Source organism: Lynx canadensis, chromosome F2 (assembly GCF_007474595.2).
Source record: "Lynx canadensis isolate LIC74 chromosome F2, mLynCan4.pri.v2, whole genome shotgun sequence".
In the NCBI taxonomy this organism is placed as follows: domain Eukaryota; kingdom Metazoa; phylum Chordata; class Mammalia; order Carnivora; family Felidae; genus Lynx; species Lynx canadensis.
In genome coordinates this window covers 27,717,772-27,742,565 of record NC_044320.2, presented here as the reverse complement: position 1 = coordinate 27,742,565, position 24,794 = coordinate 27,717,772, and the positions used below count along the sequence as shown (strand labels likewise).

General features: G+C 35.9%; 1 long non-coding RNA gene across 1 annotated transcript; it reads right to left on the bottom strand.

Annotated features, from left to right (window-relative positions):
• Nucleotides 1-5,787: 5,787 nt before the first annotated feature.
• On the bottom strand, nucleotides 5,788-23,355 carry LOC115505918. Its single transcript, XR_003966180.1, has 3 exons — nucleotides 23,301-23,355; nucleotides 19,750-19,751; nucleotides 5,788-5,800 (listed from the first exon to the last, which is right to left on the bottom strand). It is a non-coding gene; the product is annotated as an uncharacterized LOC115505918 (long non-coding RNA).
• Nucleotides 23,356-24,794: the final 1,439 nt, after the last annotated feature.

Here is a 24,794-nt window from a genome sequence, read left to right as displayed (position 1 = left end):
GCAGCTGGAGAGAAAGTGGAAAATTGGAAACAGCTGCAGGGACTGAACTAATAAGGGAGAAAGGAGAAAGGAGAGGGCTTAAGTTCCATTAAGACTATAAATAGGGGGAGTACAGAGTCTGAAACTCTGCAGCTTGATACTTGGCAGTGCTCTGGTGGGAAGGGCTAATCCCCAGGAGCAGTGTGGGGTCTAGGAGGTTCTTGGGCCACATAGGGGAGGAGCAGTTCCACTGCTGGAAGGACATTTGGTAGAGGCTGTGAGGCCACCTGGGCCCAGCAGACCCCAGAGAACAACCACATTCACTGATGCTGGAACAAGGTTGTGAAGGGTGAAGCCTGGTGCCAGATGTGTGTTGTGATTTTCCATAATCCCTGGAACGCTGCTGCTATACTATCTCGCGAACTTTTTCTGGGGCAGGCTGGCACCTGCCCGCAGTCTCTGGGCATCTGCAGCAGCATGGTCCCTCAAACGTTCCTGGGTGCGGCTGGCACCCAGCCATTACTCGGTAAGACCCTCCGCAGGGGCAGAACGGGCCAAAGCTGCAGTCCCTCAGTAAGCATCTAGCAGCCGCATCTGAGACAAAACTTGGGAGGGAGGTGCTGCTTGGGGCTTGGTCACAGACTGTGTAAAAGCAGGGAGTGGACAGAAGCCAAAGACAAAGGACAGGTGTGTGATTGCTGACGGGGGATAACAGAGATCCAATACTAGAGACTGGGTAGCTGGGTGACACCAATTTCACCATTCCCATGCATGCACATAGGCACCTACCAGCACCACAACAATCCACCCCAGTAAGCTAAGCAGCTCCATTTAGTGGAGACTGGAGCCTTACACTAAGCCTCACACAAATGGGCCAACCTCGCTTTTCAAAAACACAAGTCAAACTACCTGCTTAGTTTACGGACTATAAAGCGCTTCATAGTTTGACTTCTAGGGGAAAACGAAGTAATTTCAGTCGTATTTCAGTTAGTCCAACTATTCAATTTTCTTTTTTTTTCGTTTTTTTTTTCTCTTTTTCGTTTATTTTCTTTTTCTTAATACAGAAAGAGAAAAAATTCATTTTTATTAAAAATGTATATTCTTTAATTTTTTTCTACTATATTTTTTTAGTTTTGTGTAAATTTTTTCAATTCTATTTTACTTCCATTATTTCATTTTAGTCTACTTCAGTGGATTCATTTTTTTCAAATTTTCAAACAATTTACTTTTTTTCCCCCTGTTTTCTTATCTATCAAGTACTTTCAACACCCAGACCAAAACACCTAGGATCTAGAACCATTTATTCAATTTTTGGTGTGTGTATTTGTTTTTAATTTTTAAGTTTAATATTTTTAATTTTAATTTTTTTAAATTTTTTCTACTTCATTATTTCCTTTTTTTCCTTCAAAATGACAAAATGAAGGAATTCACTGCAAAAGAAAGAGCAGGAAAAAACGACAGCCAGGGGCTTAACCAAAACGGATAAAGCAAGATATCTGAAACAAAATTTAGAATCACAATAATAAGAATACTAGCTGGAGTCAAAAATAGATTAGAATCCTTTTCTGCCGAGATAAAAGAAGTAAAAGCTAGTCAGGATGAAATAAAAAATGTTATAACAGCTGCAATCTCGAATGGATGCTACAGCAGCAAGAATGGATGAGCCAGAATGGAGAACCAGCAATATAGAGGACAAACTTATGGAGAAAAATGAAACAGAACAAAAGAGGGCAATTAAGGCAAAAGAGCACGATTTAAGAATTAGAGAAATCAGTGACTCATTAAAAAGGAATAACATCAGAACCTTAGGGGTTCCAGAAGACGAAGAGAGAGAAAAAGGGGTAGAAGGGTTTTGTGGGCAAATCATAGTGGAAAACTTTCCTAACCTGGGGAAAGACACAGACATCAAGGTCCAAGAAACACAGAGGACCACCATTAGATTCAACACAAACCAACCATCAACAAGATATATCATAGTCATATTCACAATACTCAAGCAAGGAAAGAATCATGAAAGCAGCAAGGGAAAAAAAGCCCCTAACCTACAAGGGAAGACAGATCAGGTTTGCAGCAGACCTACCCACAGAAACTTGGCAGGCCAGAAAGAAGTGGCAGGATATATTCAATGTGCTGAATCAGAAAAATATGCAGCCAAGGATTATTTATCCAGCAAGGCTGTCATTCAAAATAGAAGGTGAGATTAAAAGTTTCGCAGACAAACAAAAATTAAAGGAGTTTGTGACCAGTAAACCAGCCCTGCAAGAAATTATAAGGGGGACTCTCTGAAGGGAGAAAAGATGAAAATATATATATAAATGAATAAATACCAAAAGCAACAAAGATTAGAAGGGACCAGAGAACACCACCAGAAACTCCAACTCTAGAAGCATCATAATGGCAATCAATTCATATCTTTCAGTACTCACTCTAAAAGTCAATGGACTCAATGCTCCAATCAAAAGACATAGGGTAACAGAATGGATAAGGAAACAAGATCCATCTATATGCTGATGAAAAGAGACCCACTTTAGACCTAAAGACACCTTCATATTGAAAGCATCTATCATGCTAACAGTAAACAAAAGAAAGCCAGAGTAGCTATACTTATATCAGACAATCTAGACTTTAAAATAAAGACTGTATAAATAGATGAATAAGGGCATTATATCATAATTAAGTGGTCTATCCACCAAGAAGACCTAACAATTGTAAACATTTATTCACCAAATGTGAAAGCACCCAAATATATAAATCCATTAATCACAAACGTAAAGAAACTCGTCGATAGTAATACCATAAGAGTAGGAGACTTCAATACCCCACTCACAGCAATGGACAGATCATCTAATCAAAAAATCAACAAGGAAACAGTGGCTTTGAATGACATATTGGACTAGATGGACTTAACAGATATATTCAGAACATTTCATCCCAAAGCAGCAGAATATACATTCTTCTCCAGAGCACATGGAATGTTTTCCAGAACAGACCAAATACTGGGACACAAATCAGCCCTAAGTAAGTACAAAAAGATTGAGATCATACCGTGCATATTTTCAGACCACAACACTCTGAAACTAGAAATCAACCACAAGAAAAAGTATGGAAAGGTAACAAATACTTGGAGACTAAAGAACTTCCTACTAAAGAATGAATGGGCTAACCAAGAAATTAAAGAGGAATTAAAAAGTTCATGGAAGCCAATGGAAATGATAACACCAGAACCCATAACCTCTGGGATGCAGCAAAGGCGGTAATAAGAGGAGAGTATATAACAATATAGGCCTTCCTAAAGAAGGAAGAAAGATCTCAGATACACAACCTAACCTTACGCCTTAAGGAGCTGGAAAAAGAATAGCAAATAAAACCCAAAACCAGCAGAAGGAAGGAAATAATAAAGATTAGAGCAGAAATTAATGCTATCAAAATGAAAAAATCAGTAGAACAGATCAATGAAACCAGAAGTGGTTCTTTGAAAGAATTAACAAAATTGATAAACAGTAGCCAGTTTGATCAAAAAGAAAAAGGAAAGGACCCAAATAAATAAAATCAAGAATGAAAGAGGAGAGATCACAACAAACACAGCGAAATAAAAACAATAATAAGAGAATATTATGAGCAATTATACACCAATAAAATGGGCATTCTGGAAAAAAATGGACAAATTCCTAGAAATATATACACTACCAAAACTGAAAAAAGGAAGAAATAGAAAATTTGAACAGACCCACAACCAGTAAAGAAATCAAATTAGTAATCAAAAATCTGCCAAAAACAAGAGGCCAGGGCCAGATGGCATTCCAGGGGAATTCTACCAAACATTTAAGGAGGAGTTAACACCTATTCTCTTGAAGCTGTTCCAAAAAATAGAAATGGAAGGAAAACTTCCAACTCTTTCTATGAAGCCAGCATTACCTTGATTCCGAAACCAGACAGAGACCCCACTAACAAGGAGAACTAGAGACCAATTTCCCTGATAAACATGGATGCAAAAATCCTCATAAAGATATTAGCCAACCATATCCAACAATACATTAAAAAAATTGTTCACCACGACCAAGTGGGATTTATACCTGGGATGGAGGGCTGGTTCAATATCTGCAAAACAATTCACGTGATTCATCATATCAATAAAAGAAAGGACAAGAACACTATCATACTCTCAATAGATGCAGAGAAAGCATTTGACAAAATACAGCATCCTTTCTTGATAAAAACCCTCAAGAAAGTAGGGATAGAAGGATCATACCTCAAGATCATCAAAGGCATATATGAATGATCCAACACTAATATCATCCTCAATGTGGAAAAACTGAGAGATTTCCCCCTATGGTCAGGAACAAGACAGGGATGTCCACTTTCACCACTGTTATTCAACATAGTATTGGAAGTCTTAGCCTCTGCAATCAGATAACACAAAGAAATAAAAGGCATCCAAATTAGCCAGGTGGAGGTAAAACTTATACACAGATGACACAATACTTTATATGGAAAACCCAAAAGATTCCACCAAAAAACTGCCAGAACTTATTCATGAATTCAGCAAAGTTTCAGGGTATAAAATCAATGCACAGAAATTGGTTGCATTCCTACACACCAACAATGAAGCAACAGAAAGAGAGATCAAGGAATCGATCCCATTTACAACTGCATAAAAACCATAAAATACCTAGGAATAAATGTAACCAAAAAGGTGAAAAATCTATATGCTGAAAAGTATAGAAAGCTTATGAAAGACATTAAAGAAGACACAAAAAAGTGGAAAAAGATTCAAGCTCCTGGATAGGAAGAGCAAATATTGTTAAAATGTCGATACTACCCAAAAAAATCTACATATGCAATGCAATCCCTATCAAAATAACACCAGCATTCTTCACAGGGCTAGAACAAACAATCCTAAAATTTGTATGGAACCAGAAAAGACCCCGAATAGCCAAAGCAATCTTGAAAAAGAAAACCAAAGCAGGAGGCATCACAATCCCAGACTTCAAGCTGTATTACAAAGCTGTAATCATCAAGACAGTATGGTACTGGCACAAGAACAGACACTCAGATCAATGGAACAAAATAGAGAACCCAGAAATGGACCCACAGATGTATGACCAAGTAATCTTTGACAAAGCAGGAAAGAATATCCAATGGAATAAAGACAGTCTCTTCAGCAAGTGGTGTTGGGAAAACTGGACAGTGACATGCAGAAGAATGAATCTGGACCACTTTCTTACCCCATATACAAAAATAAACCCAAAATGGATGAAAGACCTCAATGTAAGACAGGAAGCCATCAAAATCCTTGAAGAAAAGCAGGCAAAAATATCTTTGATTTTGGCCATAGCGACTTCTTACTCAACACATTTCTGGAGGCAAGGGAAACAAAAGCAAAAATGAACTACTGGGACCTCATCAAAATAAAAAGCTTCTGCACAGCAAAGGAAACAATCAGCAAAAACTAAAAGGCAACCGACAGAATGGGAGAAGATATCTGCAAATGACATATCAGATAAAGGGTTAGTATCCAAAATCTATAAAGAACTTATCACACTCAACACCCAAAAAACAAATAATCCAGTGAAGAAATGGGCAAAAGACATGAAAAGACACTTATCCAAAGAAGACATCCAGATGTCCAACTGAAACATGAAAAAATGCTCAACATCACTCCTCATCAGGGAAATACAAATCAAAACCATAATGAGATACCACCTTCACCTGTCAGAATGGCTAACATTAAGAACTTAGGCAACAACAGATGTGGGCGAGGATGCGGAGTAAGAGGATCTCTTTTGCATTGTTGGTGGGAATGCAAGCTGGTGCAGCCACTCTGGAAAACAGTATGGAGGTTCCTGAAAAAATTAAAAATAGAACTACCCTATGACCCAGCAGTTGCACTACCAGGTGTTTATCTAAGGGATACAGGTGTGTTGTTTTGAAGGGGCACATGCACCCCAATGTTTATAGCAGCACTATCAACAATAGCCAAAGTATGGAAAGAGCCCAAATGTCCATCAATGGATGAATGGATAAAGAAGTGGTATGTATATACACATACACACAATGGAGTATTACACAGCAATCAAAAAGAATGAAATCTTGCCATTTGCAACTACGTGGGTGGAACTGGAAGGTATTATGCTCAGCAAAATTAGTCAGAAAAAGACAAAAATCATATGACCTCACTGATATGAGCACTTTAAGAGATAAAACAGATGAACATAAGGGAAGGGAAGCAAAAATAATATAAAAACAGGGAGGGGGAAAAACATAAGAGACTCTTAAATACAGAGAACAAACAGAGGGTTCCTGGAGGGTTTGTGGGAGAGGGGATGGGCTAAATGGGTAAGGGACATTAAGGAATCTACTCCTGAAATCATTGTTTCACTACATGCTAACTAATTTGGGTGCAAATTAAAAAAGTAAAATTAAAAAAAATAAATAAAATAAAAATGGGCAGAAGATATGAATAGACATTTTTCCAAAGAAGACATCCAGATGGCCAACAGACACATGAAAAGATGCTCAACATCACTTATCATCAGGGAATTGCAAATCAAAACTAAAATGATATATCATCGCCTCACACTTGTCAGAATGGCTGAAGTCAACAACACAAGAAACAATAGGTATTGGTGAGGATGTGGAAAGAACTGTTGGTGGGAATGCAAACTGATGCAGCATACGGTGCAGCATACTGGAAAACAGTATGGAGGTTCCTCAAAAAGTTAAAAAGAACTACCCTATGATCCAGGAATTGTACTACTAGTTATTTACCCAAAGAATATAAAAATACTAATTCAAAGGGATACCTGAACCCCAATACTTATAGCAGCATTATCTACAATAGCCAAATTATGGAAAAAAGACCTTGTGTCCATCAACAGGTGGACAGATTTTTTTACAGATTCATGAAAAAGAACGAAGTCTTGCCATTTGGAACCATGAATAGAGCTACAGACTATTATGCTAAGTGAAATAAGTCAGTCTGAGAAAGATCAATACCATACGATTTCACCCACATGTGGAATTGAAGAAATGAAACTGATGGTCATAGGGGAAAAAAAGAGAGAGGCAAACCAAGAAACAGACTCTTAACTATAGAGAACTGATGGCTACTAGAAGGAGGTGTTTGGGGGATTGGGTTAAACAGATGATGGGTATTAAGGAGTGCACTTGTGATGACCACTGGGTGATGTATGGAAGTGATGACTCACTATATTGTACACTTGAAACTAATATTACACCGTATGTTAACTGAAGTTTAAATAAAAACTTTAAAAAGGGGAAAAAAGTTAGAATATTTTAGTGTACTCTAAACAAATAAATCATTTCTTTTTTGTTCTATATTACATGGCTTTTAACGTAATTTCCTGAATTTGGTCTCACAAAGTTCTTTTTTCTTTTTGCATATTTCATACAGAATTACTTTGATAAAATGTAAAGATATTCATATCATCCATCTGTCAAAAATGTCTCTGGGTCTTATTTGTTTATAAGATAAAAAAAATTACAGAACAGCACAAGAATTTTGATGACCCAAAACTTCGGCATCTCTACTGTTTCCTAAGATTGTGTTATCTGCTTAGAACACTAATGTTTTCCTGACTCTTCAGCAAATTGCTCATTCACAGTAACTACCCTCTGCCATTATTTTTCTGATATCAAAGAAGATGACAATGTTCTTGTTGACATATAATCCACTACCTCACTTTATAGCACTCATCATATGGCACAGATGATATAAAGATATCTATTATCTATCTATCTATGTATCTATCTACCTATCGAATCTATCATTTATCAATCTATCATCTACATCATACATCTATACATCTACATCATACGCACACACACATACGACAGAATTAAGAAATGGTGAGCACTTCAAAAACAGATACTTTCATTCATATTTTTATCAGTGGTCTCTATTGTCTCAACGAATGTTCAATTGTTTTAATATGGAATGTGCTAACTTCAAACTCACCAAATTTGTGATTTCTTATACTTGACATTAATCACTTTACAAATATCCATTGAGTGGACACATGTTAGGACCTAAATGGGGTACAGAGATTTAAATGAATCGAAGGCATAACTCATCCTTGCCTTTGAGAAATTTACAGACCAGTGAAATACTAGTGTAAATTAAAATCAGTGCTCCAGGGCACCTGGGTAGCTCACTCGGTTAAGCGTGTGACTTCAGTTCAGTTCATGATCTCCTGCTCGTGAGTTCGAGTCCCATGTCGGGCTCTATGCTGGCAGCTCAGAGCCTGGAGCCTGCTTCAGATTCTGTGTTTCCCTCTCTCTCTTCCCCTCCCCTGCTTGCATTCTCTCTCTCTCTCCCCAAAGTAAATAAACATTAAAAAATTAATAATAAATAAGTAAAAATCAGTGTTCCTGGGCATCTCAGTCTGTTAAGATTCTCACTTCAGCTCAGGTCATGATCTCGCAGTTTGACGTTTCAAGCCCCACATCAGGCTCTGTGCTGACAGCTCAGAGCCTGGAGCCTGTTTCAGATTCTGTGTCTCTTCTCTCTCTACCCCTACCCTCTCATGCTCTGCCTCTCTCTCTCAAAAATAAAATATTTTAAAAATGCTAAAACAATAAAAATAAAAATATATGTACATATATTCATATAAATAGATAGAAAGATAAAGTTAATATAATTTAATGTCTCCTGTCTCTAAGGAATGAAACTTTTTCCTAATTCTTCACTCATGATGCACTTACTCCCTTTATTGTACTTGTATCAATCTATCTCTCTGGCTTTATTTAGACTCCTAGCTCCACTTTAACACTGTTAATAGCGATTCCTTCCCTAATAATCATTCTAGTGTTTTTCGCTACCACTAACTTTACATTCTTGGTAGATGTATGAAAGCCTACTATCATTATCTATTTTCTCATTTTAAAATGACTAGATAAACTTTAAAAACTGTGTATACTAGCAATTACAATGTATGCTTTCCTGAAGCATTTTATTATTGATTTCAGAAATAATTTATTTATCACTGTGATTCTGAAGCATTCTTCATGGTGACTAATCAATACATTATTTCCTTTCCCTCACTACAGAGCTATGTACTCTGGAGTCTAGTCTTTCCAATGACCATGCATAAAAGCTTAATAAAAATTTAGAGGACAACCAGGAAGTGAACCCTCAGTTGTCTTCATATTCATCTCAAGAGCTATCTGCAATGTCATACAATTTTCTACCTCAGTGAAAAGTTGCAACTCTTTTACTGTAATGATTAACATTAAAAAATGATTCATGCCCTTGTCTTTTTTTGCTTCCATTGATCTGTAATTATTAAACATAATTAAAATCATTCCAAATCCTTTTAAATAATTTAGCCAATTAAAATACGTTGACTTTTATTCAGAACTATTTTATTTTATTTTATTTATTTATTTAAAAAATTTTTAACGTTTTATTTATTTTTGAGACAGAGAGAGACAGAGCATGAACGGGGGAGGGGCAGAGAGAGAGGGAGACACAGAATCGGAAGCAGGCACCAGGCTCTGAGCCATCAGCCCAGAGCCCGACGCGGGGCTCGAACTCACGGACCGCAAGATCGTGACCTGAGCTGAAGTCGGACGTTTAACCGACTGAGCCACCCAGGCGCCCCTCAGAACTATTTTAAATTGAACCAGACTCTTTTTTTATTAAATTCAAATGAACATGGTTGTACTTATAGATCTCTGTTGAAATCAGTGTGGATTCAGTGACAGAATATATGAGCAGTAGAAAATAGAAAGGAATTCTAGAGGAAAAAAAAATCTTCCTTTGTAATTAATTTAGAGCTTGCCTAACTGATACTGCAGGTAGAATGCTTGCATGAGGAATAACCCAGATCTGATTATCAATCTGATTACTCTACAGTGGCGACCCAATGTACTTCTGTGGACTTTTCTTCCTCATTGTAGTGCGCCAATAGAAGTTTGTCATTTAATATGGCAGACCATTTGTCAACATCATAACTCATTAATCTTAAGCTGATTTTGAAGAGGTAAAACCAGAAATTCTTCTTCTAACTTATATGTTGGGTAATCATTTATGTAAGACGTCTCATAATTCAGATTGGGAGAGGAAACCCAAGCTAGGAATGGAAATAGTTTCTTTCCCTGTGATGAGTTCCAGAAACATGGTAGGTGAGTATAAAGCAGAAAATCTGAGTTTCGAGTTTCACATGTGGAACACAGTGCTTCTGATATAGTACATATGGCTTTAGAAGGCTCTTTGACTACTATAGGTACACAATTATTGCATATTTATTCACCCCTCTTGTCTTTCAATTATATGCCTTTTCTTGAAAAAGAGATTTTTAATACATTTCAAGGTATAGTCTCTCCAGCAATGAAAAGTTACAGTGCATAAGATTTCTATGACAGCTAAAGTAGTTCAGGACATTTCTTTCTTTGTTTGAGAGAGAGGGAGAGAGAGAGGTAGAGAGAGAGAGAGAGAGAGATAGAGAGAGAGAGAGAGAGAGAGAGAGAGATAATGCATGTGCAGAGGGGAGGGGCAGAGAGGTAGCTAGATAGATAATCCCAAGCAGGCTTTGGCTGTCAGTGCAGAGCCTGACACAAGGCTTGATTTCACGAACTCTTATTAGCTCATGCCTGAGCTGAAATTGAGTCTGTAGCTTAACTGACTGAGCCACCCAGGCACTCAGTAGTCCAAGATATTTAGACCCATGGCATCATAATTTGGTTCTAAATCTAACAGTCAAGAAATATTTTGTCCTAAAATATAATCTCCAGTATTACTGATGACAGGATATTGTTAAGAGACTACTAAGAAAATATTTATACTCGTCACATATGCAAAATGATCTCAATCTTTCAAACTCATGTCTAAATTAAGAATAACCTTTCCAACTAAAAGAACTCTTTCTTTCTCTCTCTCTCTCCCCCTCTCTTCAATTGTTACATGGTGACGACAATTTTTTTTGCAAACCCCCAGAAATCATAACATAACATTGTGCACAGCTGACCCACTTGACTATTTTTTTTCCCCATCCTTTTGTACTCTACTATATATTTGGAAACAGGGAGCTGGGACTCTGAAAACTGTATTTCCCAGAAGCCCTTCCTGCCTCCCCCAGTTAAGTTCTGACAGTGGGAGCTCTCCGCTGGGGATGCACAGGCATCTGGGAGGCTAAGTGCTTTTTATCTCTGGCATCTGTCAGCATGGTATCAGTGACAGAAGGGGACATCACAGAACTTTTTCCAGAACCTTGCATCAGCACTCTGAAGTTTCTTGGTAGTTCCTCCATCTCTACTGATCTGCTTTCTGTCCTTATGACTTCATTATTTTTGAGAATGTCATATAAATAGAACTATATAATATGAAGCTTTAAAAGGCTTGCATCTTTCACTTATCCTAATGCATTTGAAATCAATCCACGTTGTTGCATCTATCAATAGTTTGTTCTTTTTTGTGGCTGGGTTCTTTTCCATTGTATAGAATGAAACAGCTTTATTTATTCACTCACTAATTGAGGGATATCTGGTTTGTTTCCAGTTTGGGGCAATTATACATAAAGCTGCTCTAAATATTCACATATGTATTTTTGTGTGAACATGCATTTCATTATCCTCTGGTAAACAGTTAGGAGCAGTATTGCTGGATCATATGGTAAACACTTTTTAAATTAAGAAAAAATGCTGTTTTCCAAAGTGGCTATTACATTTTGCATTTCTACAAGCAATGTTGAGGATTATAGTTACTCTTTACCCTCATGAGAACATTATTATTTTGAATTTTAAGCATTGAAATGGTTTGTAATGAGCTAATATCAACTTGAAAATATTTTATACATAAATGAATTAAAGAAAAAATCATATTTTTTTTCATTCTTAAATAATTACAATTACTTGCTAATGACGATAGTGTTTTGTTGGGCACTACACAGCTTCTCAAACTTTGGAATCAGATTAGAAACTGTCACCCATGCTTTCTGTTTCACATAGTAGATGTAATTTTGCTTAGATTCATAAAATGTATATTTTATACTATATGTACTGATGCATTGTTAAGGAGTTCTGGTTCCTCCAATATGCCCTACATAGTACTTGAAGCCAGGTATCTGTAGTCGGATACTTGGTACCAGAGATTGTTCATTTTTCTTTTTATTGTTTAAATTTTACTTAGTTAATATACAGTGCAATATTGGTTTCAGGAGTAGAATTCAGTGTTTCATCATTACATACAGCACCCCGTGCTCATTACAACAAGTGCCCTCCTTGGTATCCAATGCCTATGTAGCCCATCTCCCACCCACCTCCCTCTGTAAACCCTCAGTTTGTTTTCTGTCATTAAGAGTCTCTTTGTGGTTTGTTTCCTTCTTTTTCTGCCCCATTCCCATTTCCCATGTGTTCATGTGTTTTGTTTCTTTAATTCCACGTATGAATGAAATTATATGATATTTGTCTATTTATTGACTTATTTTGCTTAGCATAACACATTCTAGCCCCATCCACATTGTTGCAAATTTAACATAGTCCTGGAAGTCTTAGACTCAGCAATCAGACAACAAAAAGAAATAAAAGCATACAGTTCAGCAAGGAAGAAGTCAAACTTTCACTCTTTGCAGATGGCCTGAGACTTTATATAGAAAACCTGAAAGATTCCACCAAAAAACTCTTAGAACTAATACATGAATTCAGTAAAGTATCAGGATATAAAATCAATATGCAGAAATCTGTTGCATTTCTATACACCAGAAACGAAGCAGCAGAAAAACAAATCAAGGAATCAACCCCATTTACAACTACACCAAAAAACAGTAAGATACTTAGGAATAAACCTAAGTAAAGAAATAAAAGATCTGTACTCTGAAAACTATAGAAGACTATGAAAGATACTGCAAAGGACACAAAGAAATGGATGCTTATGGACAGGAGAACAAACATTGTTAAAACGTCTATACTACCTAAAGTAATCTACACAGTAATACAATCCCTGTTAAAATACCACCAGCATTCTTGGCAGAGCTACAATTTGTATGGACCACAAAGACCCTGAATAAGCAAAGCATCCTGAAAAAGACAAACAGAACTGGAGGCAACACGATTCTGGATTTCAAGCTGTATTACAAAGCTGTAGTCATCAAGACTGTATGATAGTGACAGAAAAACAGACACATAGCTCAATGGAAAATAATGAAAACCCAGAAATGGATCCAGAATGGTTTCTGCTTCTGTTTCCCCTGGTGTATATACTGGTCTCAAACAGGAAAATGTCTTCCCTTCCATAATTCTATTATACCATGGATTTCTAGATCTTTGGCAAAAACCATAGTGTATTACCTGGTGATTTGCGATTAAACATGAAAACAGAAAGATTTAATTGACAGAAACAGAAGGTTAAGTCAGGTCATTTTTAAGAAACAGCAAAATAATATGTTCCTTACATTATTAAGGAGCCAGAGAACTTTACTATCTAAATAATAAGCCCAACATTGATTAGTTACACAAATATTTAAAATCTAAAATTTATTTGCAAAATGGCAATTCACTTAGGACAATCGGTCTTGTATACATTATTGTTTATTCTAAGTAGGGTTATTTGAGTATTAATGTATCATGAACATACACATGTATCACAAGTTAAAAAATGACCAATGCAATTTTAAAAAACTACTTTATGTTATAAACATATAAAGTAATTAAAGGAGTAAAGTTAGAAAATTAAATCCATACCCATAAAACTTTGGTTCTAAACCTATTTCATATCTCTTGAACTGTCACCATGGAAAAAGTTATAGAGTCTTTTGCTCTGATTTCTAACCATACTCATACTATTTTCATGATGCCTAAATAAATATTATATTAAAGTGCTTAATGCCTTATCCATGGAAACTACCAGCAATTTGGCCATAGCAATATCCTACTAAATATTTTCAGTGGTTTTTCATTAGTACAAGAAAATACCAAATACTGTAGAAATTAATCATTTTCAAGGTCTGATCTCAATTAACCTTTCGAACTTCTTTCTGCAAATATATGCCAAACTGAATTATCTCTATTCTGTAAATATTCATTGTATCTTTTTAGATTCCTGTACTCTAGTCCCCCTTTATACATGGGGGATATATTACAAGATACCCAGTGTATATTGAAACTGTAGATACTATCTACCCTACATATATTATGTTTTCTCTATGTATATACCTATGATAAGGTTTAATTATAAATTAGGCACAATAGAGATTCATGACACTAATAATAAAATAGAACAATTATAACAATATACTAAAAGTTATGTTAATTTGGCCTCTCTCTCAAAATATCTTACTGTATGTACACTCCCTTCCTTTTGTGATGGTGTGAGATGACAAAATGCGTATGTGATGGGGGCAGAGCTACTGTATTTGACATGCCTTTTGTCTCTAATCTTTGCAAGTTCAATCCAAATATCCTAGGCTAACTGTCATTTTTCTATAAAAAGTGAGTCCTAATATTGTCTCTTCATTTTGAATCATCTATCCATTTGGCTCATTACATTTCTGTATCTTTTGTACAGTGTATACAAAAGCCATACCTTTTATACCTTTGTACTATTTCGTGATTTGAAATCTATACTTTAGTTACATTTTTTAAACATACCCCTTTTTAGAATATGCATTTACTAAAATGGGTCAACATATTTATTTGTTTGAATACACACATCCAATTGATGTATAAATGACAAGTTATGAATGGCCATCCTTAATGTATTGCAATAATTTGTGCTTTGGAAGGAGAGAACTCAAGTGACTTCTATCTGTATTGGCCTATATTGGGCTGGCATCAACATGGAAGTCTGTGAGTAAATTTTTCCACTGTTCTAGTAAAATATTAGTGAAAAGGAACAGAAAAGTCCAAGTCATAATAAATTAAAAACTTGTTCATATAATTGATGATCTCTAGGAGGATTTGCTTAAAAATAAAGAGCAAGCTAATGGGTTAGGAAAACTGTTGGAATTAAAAAGTGCATTAATCCTTGAAGCAGATGGAGGCAAAGAAGACTGAAAGGAGGCAGGAAGATGATCGCCTCAGCCACACTGAATATCCATACATTTAATGGCTTTCATGATGGACACAACACCAAGCAGTCATGCCACTGTTAGTAATGCTGTTTTTGAGACAGCCATTGCCTATCTCTATCATGTACTTTCCAACAACAGCATTCCACCTATATCTTTCTCCATACCCATTCTGGCAAAAAAAGATATCCTGATAATTACGCTGTAGCTGGTAGTATGAGGTGATGGACCATAGCTTATCAAATCCTCTACGTGAATCAGCAATATGCATAAACAAATATAGCAATGGGAATATATCACCTGTGAGTATGTGTACACACATACTACATACATACATACATACATACGTACATATACTGTGTGGGTTTTTACATATAACTTAACCTCCCTAGCAGTAAGGCTGACTTCATATCATACATGGCATAGGGCAGGTTTTGTGAAAGAAAGCCACAGAAGTGAATTATTCTTTAATCTATCGAGGAAGAGTTCTCTGGAGAAAGAATGAGGGATGCAGAATAGAGCAGGGGAAGAAAGCTAAGTAAGAATCTGAATTAGCTTTAGTCTGGCTCCACAGAGAACCCAAATGAAGGAGACCATTATTGTCCCAGCCAATCAGTCATTGGCTATTCTCCATTCATCATGAGGGAGGTAAGGCAACCTTCTTGACAGAGCAGCTCCCCTGTAGCTAAGGGCAATTCTTCAGAAAAGGCAAGAGCTGTGTGTCTTCCGGTGTCAACACTTGTAATAGCTGGGGGATGATAAAGGGAAGTGAACAATTCTTGGTCCATTCATTTCTGATTCTTTTAAGAGGTGACTGTTGGGATTTTGATTGCAATTGCACTGACTCCACAGCAATTTGAGTATTATTAACTATTTATGTTAAAGGATAACTTAATCATGTACATTGTATTTAACTATTCTTCCATAAACATTTATATTTTCTCCATGAATATTCTGGACATCTTTTGTTAAAGGTGCAGATTTTTTTTTTTTTTTTTGCCTTGGTACTGCACTGGTTTCACAGGATTGCATAATTGAAAGGACTTTCAAGACTTTGTTGAACATATTTTGGAATAGATTTAATAAAGGTGAAAGACATGGAAGAGTAGCAGAAAGAAAGCGCAGGCACACATGAGAGTCCCGAGAGACTTCCAGGTGAAGGTTCACACATTAAATTCTTTCCAAGTCACCACAAATGTGCTTTGCCTCTGGATTAACAATCACTAGGAAGAACTGGGTTTAGGGGAATTTAGTGGTGATTCACAGTGGGGTCTTTTATGCTCCACTGGACATGCAGCATGCCAGACTGTGTAATCAATTAAACAAGTACAAGCTATCAATCTATAGGTCCGTAAACCATGTAAACAATCTGGCCATGGGTACCAGCGAGTTTCAAAGTTTGAATAGCACACAAAAATTACTATCTAGGTAATCTTGGTTTAGCTTGGCCATGGGTCAGTACTGAAGTTCCAGGCATTCCTGAATTAAAAAACCTGTTCCAACTCATATGTAAGTTAACTTTGTCTTAAAAAGACCACCTTCCAATGTTTTGTTCAATTTATAAGCCATTCAATATCATTCTACTTTGTACATACCATTTCATTATTTACTATAAAGAAAAAAATACCTATTGTATGGTTTAATATGGTTTAGGTATGCTTTAAATAAATATTTGAGTTACCATATATTCCAACACAAATTTGTTCATAATCTTGCAAAGCTTAGCAACTCTTTATCTTCATCCTCCACTACAAAAGTTGAACTTTATGAAATGAATCAGTAAGTTGATTCAATGTAAAAGTAGCTGATTATTAACAAAATCTAGCTCCTTTAATTATCTTACATAAGAAGAATCTCTTATGAGGTTTTAAAGCAGTTTCTCAGGACATTTGATATTGATATCAGTATTATTGGAGGTTGTATTAAAATCAATCAATTGTACAATCAAATATACAATCAAGTCAATCATTGTACAAGGTATACTGTGAATTAGACCATGTTCATTACAACTTGCTGAATTGACATTACATAATTTTTTCTTGACCTTCTCAACAAATGTGGTCCCTCCATATAACAAATGGTATCTATTGATTTATGTTAATGGATAACTTTCAGTTAATTCTGAAGCCATATATCTTGCATTGGTTTTACATTTCTAAGTAAAAATTACCACAGAGTTAGTGGCTTAAAACAATATAAACTTACTGTCTTAAAATTCTGTAGTTCATAAGTCTGACATAAGTCTTCCTGGGCTATAACTGAATTATTGGCAGGGCTGTATTCCTTTCTGGATGCTCTATACATGAGTCTTTTTCCTTGTTCATTTCGGTTATTGGTAGAATTCAGCTCCTTGTGGTTGTAGGACTGAGATCCCAGGGTTTTTGCTGACAGTTAGCTGAGGACCATTCCTACTTCTTGAGGCCATTCATATTCCTTGGCTTCTGGTCCTCTCTTTTCAGCTTGAAGGTCAGCAGTGGCAGGCTGTGTCCCTCTCTTCCTTCCTGTTTCTCCTCTTTCTTCAGTTTCCTCTGTCTCTGACCCAGTCAGAAAGAGCTTTCCACTTTTATATAGACTCATGTACTTAGATTGGTGCCACCCAGATAATCCAGGATAGTGTAATCTTCTCAAAGTTTGTACCTCTAACCCATATGCAAAATCTTTTTTTTTTTTTTTTTATGTAAGGTAATGTATTTAAAAGTTCCAAAGATTGGGGAACCATTATTCTCCCAACCAAACAATGTTTCACACTATAAACTGTACTCATAAGGGTTCCCAGTGGACCTTATCTTTAAGTATTTTTGCCATCCTTCTATTGGTATAATTTGAGCCAATTTTAATAGATCACCAATTCCTCATAACAGCTTCCTATTGGAAGCTTCCTATTGGAAGCATTTGGGTTTTGTTTATATTTTGGATCTTGGCATTTAGAGAGTAACTGTGCAAAATACATTACACATTTAGAATTTCCTCAAGCTATGGGATCATTAATAAACCACAGATTTATTTCTCATGCTTCCCCTGCCAAAATCTCAGGTCATTGTCCTTATGATACCTTTGCTTGCTTCTGAGAAGCATGCTTAATAGACTCTCTTAGATCAATGTGCGTTATGTTTCCCATATTTGTTTACTAGTTTGTTGTCTAAATACCTGTTGAGTTTTTCTTACACATTTTTAATGCTGTATTATATGTTATGTGTCCAAGGTATTCATCATTCTTTCTCTTCCTCCCAAAATAGCATATCTTTAAAGTGGCCAATACAGGCTAATAAGTTAGTATGGCATTTCTTATTAAAGGCAATTTCAACTTGTAAGAATCCTAGACCAATGTTATTTCACCTATGGTTATTTTATTTTAATTTTTATAGATTTTTAAAATTTTTAATGTTTTTAATGTTTATTTTTTGAGAGACAGAGAGAGAGAGAGAGAGACAGAGAGAGAGGGAGACACAGAGACCAAACCAGGCTCCAGGCTCTGAACTGTCCGTACAGAGCCCAACGTGGGCTCGACTCATCAACTGCGAGCTCATGACCTGAGCCAAAGTCTGATGCTTAACTGACTGAGCCACCCAGGTGCCTCCGCTATGGTTATTTTAAAGTGTTGGCCAATGGTGGTTTAGCCACCAATTATACCGTTGAACAAAGTCCTTTGTTTGCATTCAGGAGGCCATAGGTCTCACATTTTACTTTATAAAAGGGCATCTGCGGGGCGCCTGGGTGGTGCAGTCGGTTAAGCCTCCGACTTCAGCCAGGTCACGATCTCGCAGTCCCTGAGTTCGAGCCCCGCGTCGGGCTCTGGGCTGATGGCTCAGAGCCTGGAGCCTGTTTCCGATTCTGTGTCTCCCTCTCTCTCTGCCCCTCCCCCGTTCATGCTCTGTCTCTCTCTGTCCCAAAAATAAATAAACGTTGAAAAAAAAAATAAAAAAAAAAAAATAAAATGGCATCTGCAATATATAACTAAGATTAATGTAATTCTTTTGCTCTCAACCTTTTGTGTGTTACTAGTGTACATTAGATTTTCATTTCTGCATTATTCATTTCCTGACTCCTTACCCATCACCAATTACTTCTTCTTTCCTTGTGTCAATAGTTTTAATCCAGATCTTCTACCTAAGAGCAAGACTATCAGCTTCAGCCACAAGATTTACTCATTGGCCTAACAACAGTATGAGATTGCCCAATGCTACCACTCATCCATTTGCAGTCATAAATTGGATAAATATAAGCTTATATTAGAGTCATTCACTGGTCAGGATAGAAGCAGACATTTTTAACTCACCTTATACAACTGAGTAAAAGAAACAGCTCATCCTATCATTCCTTAGGAATTCAACATAATATTTAGAGATAGAGTCATGGTGTTATGCTACCAATTGATCTTTTCTCTCTAAATCATAAATGCAATCCAAGTCTTGTCACCACAGGATCAGGCAGAACACAAGAAAAAATTAGATGAAAGGAATACATTTATGAAAGTCTCTGTGTCATTCTCCACACTTTTTGTTTTACTTTCCTTACAGTATTTCAACAATTCATCCAAAGCTGATCACCTTTTACTACCACATGTATTACATTTTACCAAACATTCATTCAAACATACAAACCAAGATATCACCTTATTTGTTATCACCACCCCCTCCCTCAATTTAGTATGTGAATGTTTGATTTGCCCATTCTAATATTCAATCAGTACACTACAATAATCACTACTTTGCAGTGGGAAGGTATATAAATCCATGGTAAACAATACTCCTGAGCCCATTGGTGGAATATACTTGCATCATAAATTGGTTCCTTGATGATGTATTATAGAAGTAGGAGATTCAAAATAAATATTTTCTATTCTAGATATCTATTTTTGTTAAAGATATTTGCTTCAGTTACTGGATATGCACCTAAATATTTAGAATGAGTATCTATCTTAATTAAGATCCACCCTTAAAATTCATGGAACATGGCTAACAGACCCATGGCTAACAAACAAGCTATGGGGTGGCCCAGACTATGCTGGTAGACACTCATAGCTCTCTTTATGTCTTAATTGTCTCGTTGATAATTAGAAAAAAAATTACTAGTCACAATTTAAAGTTCTGACATAAATGATAGGGTACATATTTTTTTGTTTGTTCTTTACTGTTTTGGTTCTTCTGTTTTGTTTTTCCCTGCTTGTTGTTGCATCGTTTCAATGTCTCTATGGTGACGGCTGCTCATCCCATATACCTAAGTAGCCACTTTCAAAAAACAAATAAGGACATCTTCTTGTTGACTCTAGTCATCTTCAGAATTTGGATGAATGTTCTTTTTTTTTAAGATTAATTATTTTTTTTAATGTTTATTTATTTATTTTTGAGAGAGAGAGCACATGAGCACACAAGCAGGGGAGGGGCAGAGAGACAGAGAAAGGCACAGATTCTGAACCAGGCTCCAGGCTCCAAGCTGTCAGCACAGAGCCTGATGTGGGGCTCAAACCATGAACCGTGAGATCATGACCTGACTGACCTGAGTTGGATGCTCAACTGAGCCACCCAGGTGCCCCTGGATGAATGTTCTTTTGATGTGTATGTGCATGTTCTAATTGTATTCACCCTGTTCCCCAGAGTTCATAAAGTTTTCCATAATATAGTGTCCCATATAGGGTTTCCTTTATCTTCTAGTCATGTAAGATCCATTTTTCCAGACAGTATTGTTAGTCCATTGTGTATGGTCCCAAACCTGTAAAAATCTACACCCTATCATGATTGTTACTTAGTTCCTATGGTGCTTTGAGGAACACATCCCTTATGTGTGCCCATTGACAAGATTTGCCCTTTCCCCCTTAAGCTAAAGTGCAACTATCACCCACCCAGTCACATTGTAGCTTCTTTCTAACAGAGTGCTGGCTATTTCCCCTTAAGCAACCATCTGCAAATCCTACTGCTGATTTGGATTCCTCTAGCAACTGACTCTATCTATTCACAAGATATGTTTCTAGTTGTTACAAAAAATATTATTTATAAATACCCAAGATCCTAAGAATTTCCCCTTTCTGCCGACCTATCAGAATCTAGTCTACCATGATCATCTATTTGTTTTTCTCTCATTTATTTATTCCTGTTCTCATTCCTTCCCTTGAAAATGTCAGGGCTGTTCTTCTCTATTCAAATGGATACAGATTTAGGAAAGACAATGAAGGCAGGGCATTAGCACTGAGGTCATCCTGTGGTCACTGGACGAGCTCCTACCCCAAATTTGCTTCGGATAACAATACTGATGGGGTTAGATATACACCTAGAAGATAGAAACAGTTTTATTACTTACATAATGAGGTATTCTGGGAAAAGCAGAGCATGCCTCCCAAGTTGGTTTGAAAATAGTATGTAAGAGCAAGAAATAGACACTGTCTTGGGTTTTTTATTGTCTTTAGGGTTAGAGCCAGGTTGAGAGCTTCCATGTAGAGGCAGGGGTCTTTGGTGGTTTGAATTATCTGCTGGTATAATAAGCGGGAGCACCCACCCTTTCTTATTTGCTTGCTCAGATGTGGAACAGAAAGAAAGAGGAGGGGTTGAGACTTAAAAACAAACAGTAGTCAATCAGCAAAAATGTATTCTGACTCATTATAATGGAAATAGCAAGGACCTAGAAATATATCAGTGCCTTCCTCCCATAGCTTCCTTAGCTTTCTGACATTATTATATATATATATATATATATATATATATATATATTATATATATATTTTTTTTTTTTTTTCCAAGGAAATAGAAGATTTCTAATTTTTAAACTGTACCATAGTCAACCAGAAAAAGAAAGATAACCTGGTTGGGGAAATATGTTGTAGTGTTAGTAAGGAAAGTAGAAGTATTGTGGATTCCTCAGGGAAAAAGAAAATACAGAAACTAATTCAAGCTGAGAATCATAAGTTCAGAGGAACTATACTTCTGAAAGAAAAGTTATCATTACTTTAAATTGCTTGAGGCATGGATCATTGAAATAATAATATTTAATACACAGTTTTCTTGGGTCTTAAAATTGGATATCCCAGAATACTAGCAACCAGGGTGACACATTTTAGTACTGCATTTAAGTATATAGGAGGCAAATCTATTATGGAATTCTAAAGCGTTTCATTATATTAAATGTTAAATAATTGAGACACTGAGAAACGCATGCCATACAGTTAATACGCAGCTTGCTTATTTTTTTATAAGCTAAAATTTAATGGCACAATCTATCCAAATTGAGAAAGGAAAAAGGACAAAGGAATAATCTTAAATTATGTTCCAAATGTAATGAGATATATGGAAATCCCATGAAAAGATAATGTTTTAATAAAACAGCTTAATTCCCACCTTGAGACAAAATAAATGGGCCATGTCTAGATATTTATTTATTTATTTATTTATTTATTTATTTATATTTTTCAGCATTGTGAAAATATAATTGGCATATAGCATTAAGTTTAAGATGTGAAATGTAGTGATTTTATATAAGTATATGTTGCAAATAATTACTTAATAATATTAGTTAACATATCCATCACCTCATAGTTATAATTGGTTATAATTGTTTGTGTGTGCAGTGAGAACTTTTAAAATCTACTCTCTTAGCAACTTTCAAATATACAATCCAGTTTTGTTAACTATAGCCACCATGCTGTACATCACCTCCCCAGAACTCATTTTGTACCCTTTAACCACCTTTATCCATTTCTCCCACCCACTCTGTCCTCTGTCAACCATGAATCTGCTCTTGGTTTTCATAAATTTGTTTTTTTTTAAGGTTACACATAGAAGTAATAAGGGACTTATACAATTCAAACACAAAAAATAAATACTTCAATTAAAAATTGGCAAAGAACCTGAATAGGTATTTTTCAAAAGAAGATATTCCAATGGCCAACAGGTACATGAGAAAGTACTCAACGTCACTAATAATCAGGAAAATGTAAATCAAAACCATAATAATATATCAACTCACAGGAGCACCTGGGGGGCTCAGTCAGTTGAGAGTCCGACTTTGGCTCAGGTTATGATCTCACGGTTTGTGAGTTCGAGCCCCGTGTCGGGCTCTGTGCTGACAGCTCGGAGCCTGGAGCCTGCTTCGGATTCTGTCTGTCTGTCTGTCTCTCTCTCTCTCTCTGCCCCTCCCCCACTCACACTCTGTCTCTCTCTCCTTCAAAAATAAATAAACATAAAAAAAAACGATATCAACTCACAACTGTTAGAGTGGCTATCACCAAAAAGACAAGACATGATGAGCACTGACAAGGATGTGGAAAAAGAGAAACCCTTATGTACCACTGATATAGCTACTATGGAAAACAGTATGGAGGTTCCTCAAAAAATTAAAAATACCACTACGATACAATCTAGCAATTTCTCTTCTGGGAATATATTCAAATGAAATGAAAACAGGATAATGAAGAGACATCTGCATTGCTATGTTAATTGCAGCATCAATGATAATAGCCAAAATATAGAAACAACCTAAGTGTCCATCAACAGATGAATGAATAAAGATGTAGTATATGTATACACATATACATGTATATACACATATATACATGTATATAAAATAAGAAGATAGCATACATATACATATATATGCATATATATATATATATACATACATAAATATGGATAGAATATATTCAACCATGAGAAAAGAATGGAACTTTGCCATTTGTGACAACATGGATAGACCCTGACATCATTATGTTAAGTGAAATACCCTTCAAATTTTAATATTAGATTTAAATCTAATGGGTCTTAAACCAGCTTCTATGTTAAATTATTGTCATTTTTCTGTGTGTGGCTCATGATAGAGCTATTTATTTCTCTTGAGTGATTTTTCCCAGTCCCTAAACTAGTCAGATTATACATTCTTTTCTGCTTTCTTAGGCATGTGGCTAAAATCTTTGAGACCATGTTTTATATTCCTATATTTATGCAGATTGGTTTACTTTCACTTTCCTCTTCTGCAAACCATGAAGACATGTTTTCTAAATGCATGTTGAAATTACAACTTTGGCTTTCAGGTTTGAGAAACTATGCTGTGGTCAATTACCCATGTGCGATCATGGTATTAGTTTCTTCTTCTTGCTGTCTTTATTTCTCATTTCTAAAATGGTCTACTTCCTCCTTTTCTAAATGGTGGTTACATTTTTGGATTTTGTTATCTCTAGCCCACATTTTAAATTCTTTCATAAAAACTCATTGGTATTTTTTCCATAACTTATTTAACATGACTGATCATTTGAAGGGAAAGACAGGAAGGAAGGGATTGGAAAGAACTCCAATTTTACTGACTATAAGAATACACACATGATTTTAGGAACATTTATATCCCTTATCTTCTTCCAAATAAATTCTGTTTCTCATTCAAGACACTTTCTATAGCTTGTTTTATATAGCCCCATGCCATTTACCACTTTCTTTATTGAGATTATTTGTTGGACTTCACCACTAGATTGCAAGTTAAATTAGGACAGTTTTTCTACTTTTCTTGTTCACCATTGTATCCGCAGAGTCTACCACAAAGCCTGGTACTTAAGGAGTACTTGATAAGTTGAAAGAAATGGTTAATAGCTCACTCTTAGCCCTGCTTCAAGAGATATATATAAGAGTATACTGAATCTGGGAAAAATGAGAGTCCTGTTAAAGTTTCTATATGCTCAACCAAGTGTCTTAAATATTTGTCGAAGTTGTTTGAGTCTGTCATTGACAAATAACCTGTAATTCTTCAGTAACTTGTAGTTAATGTATGACCTCTATTTGATACAATTATGTTATAGTAAAGAGCAAGTGATAGTCACAT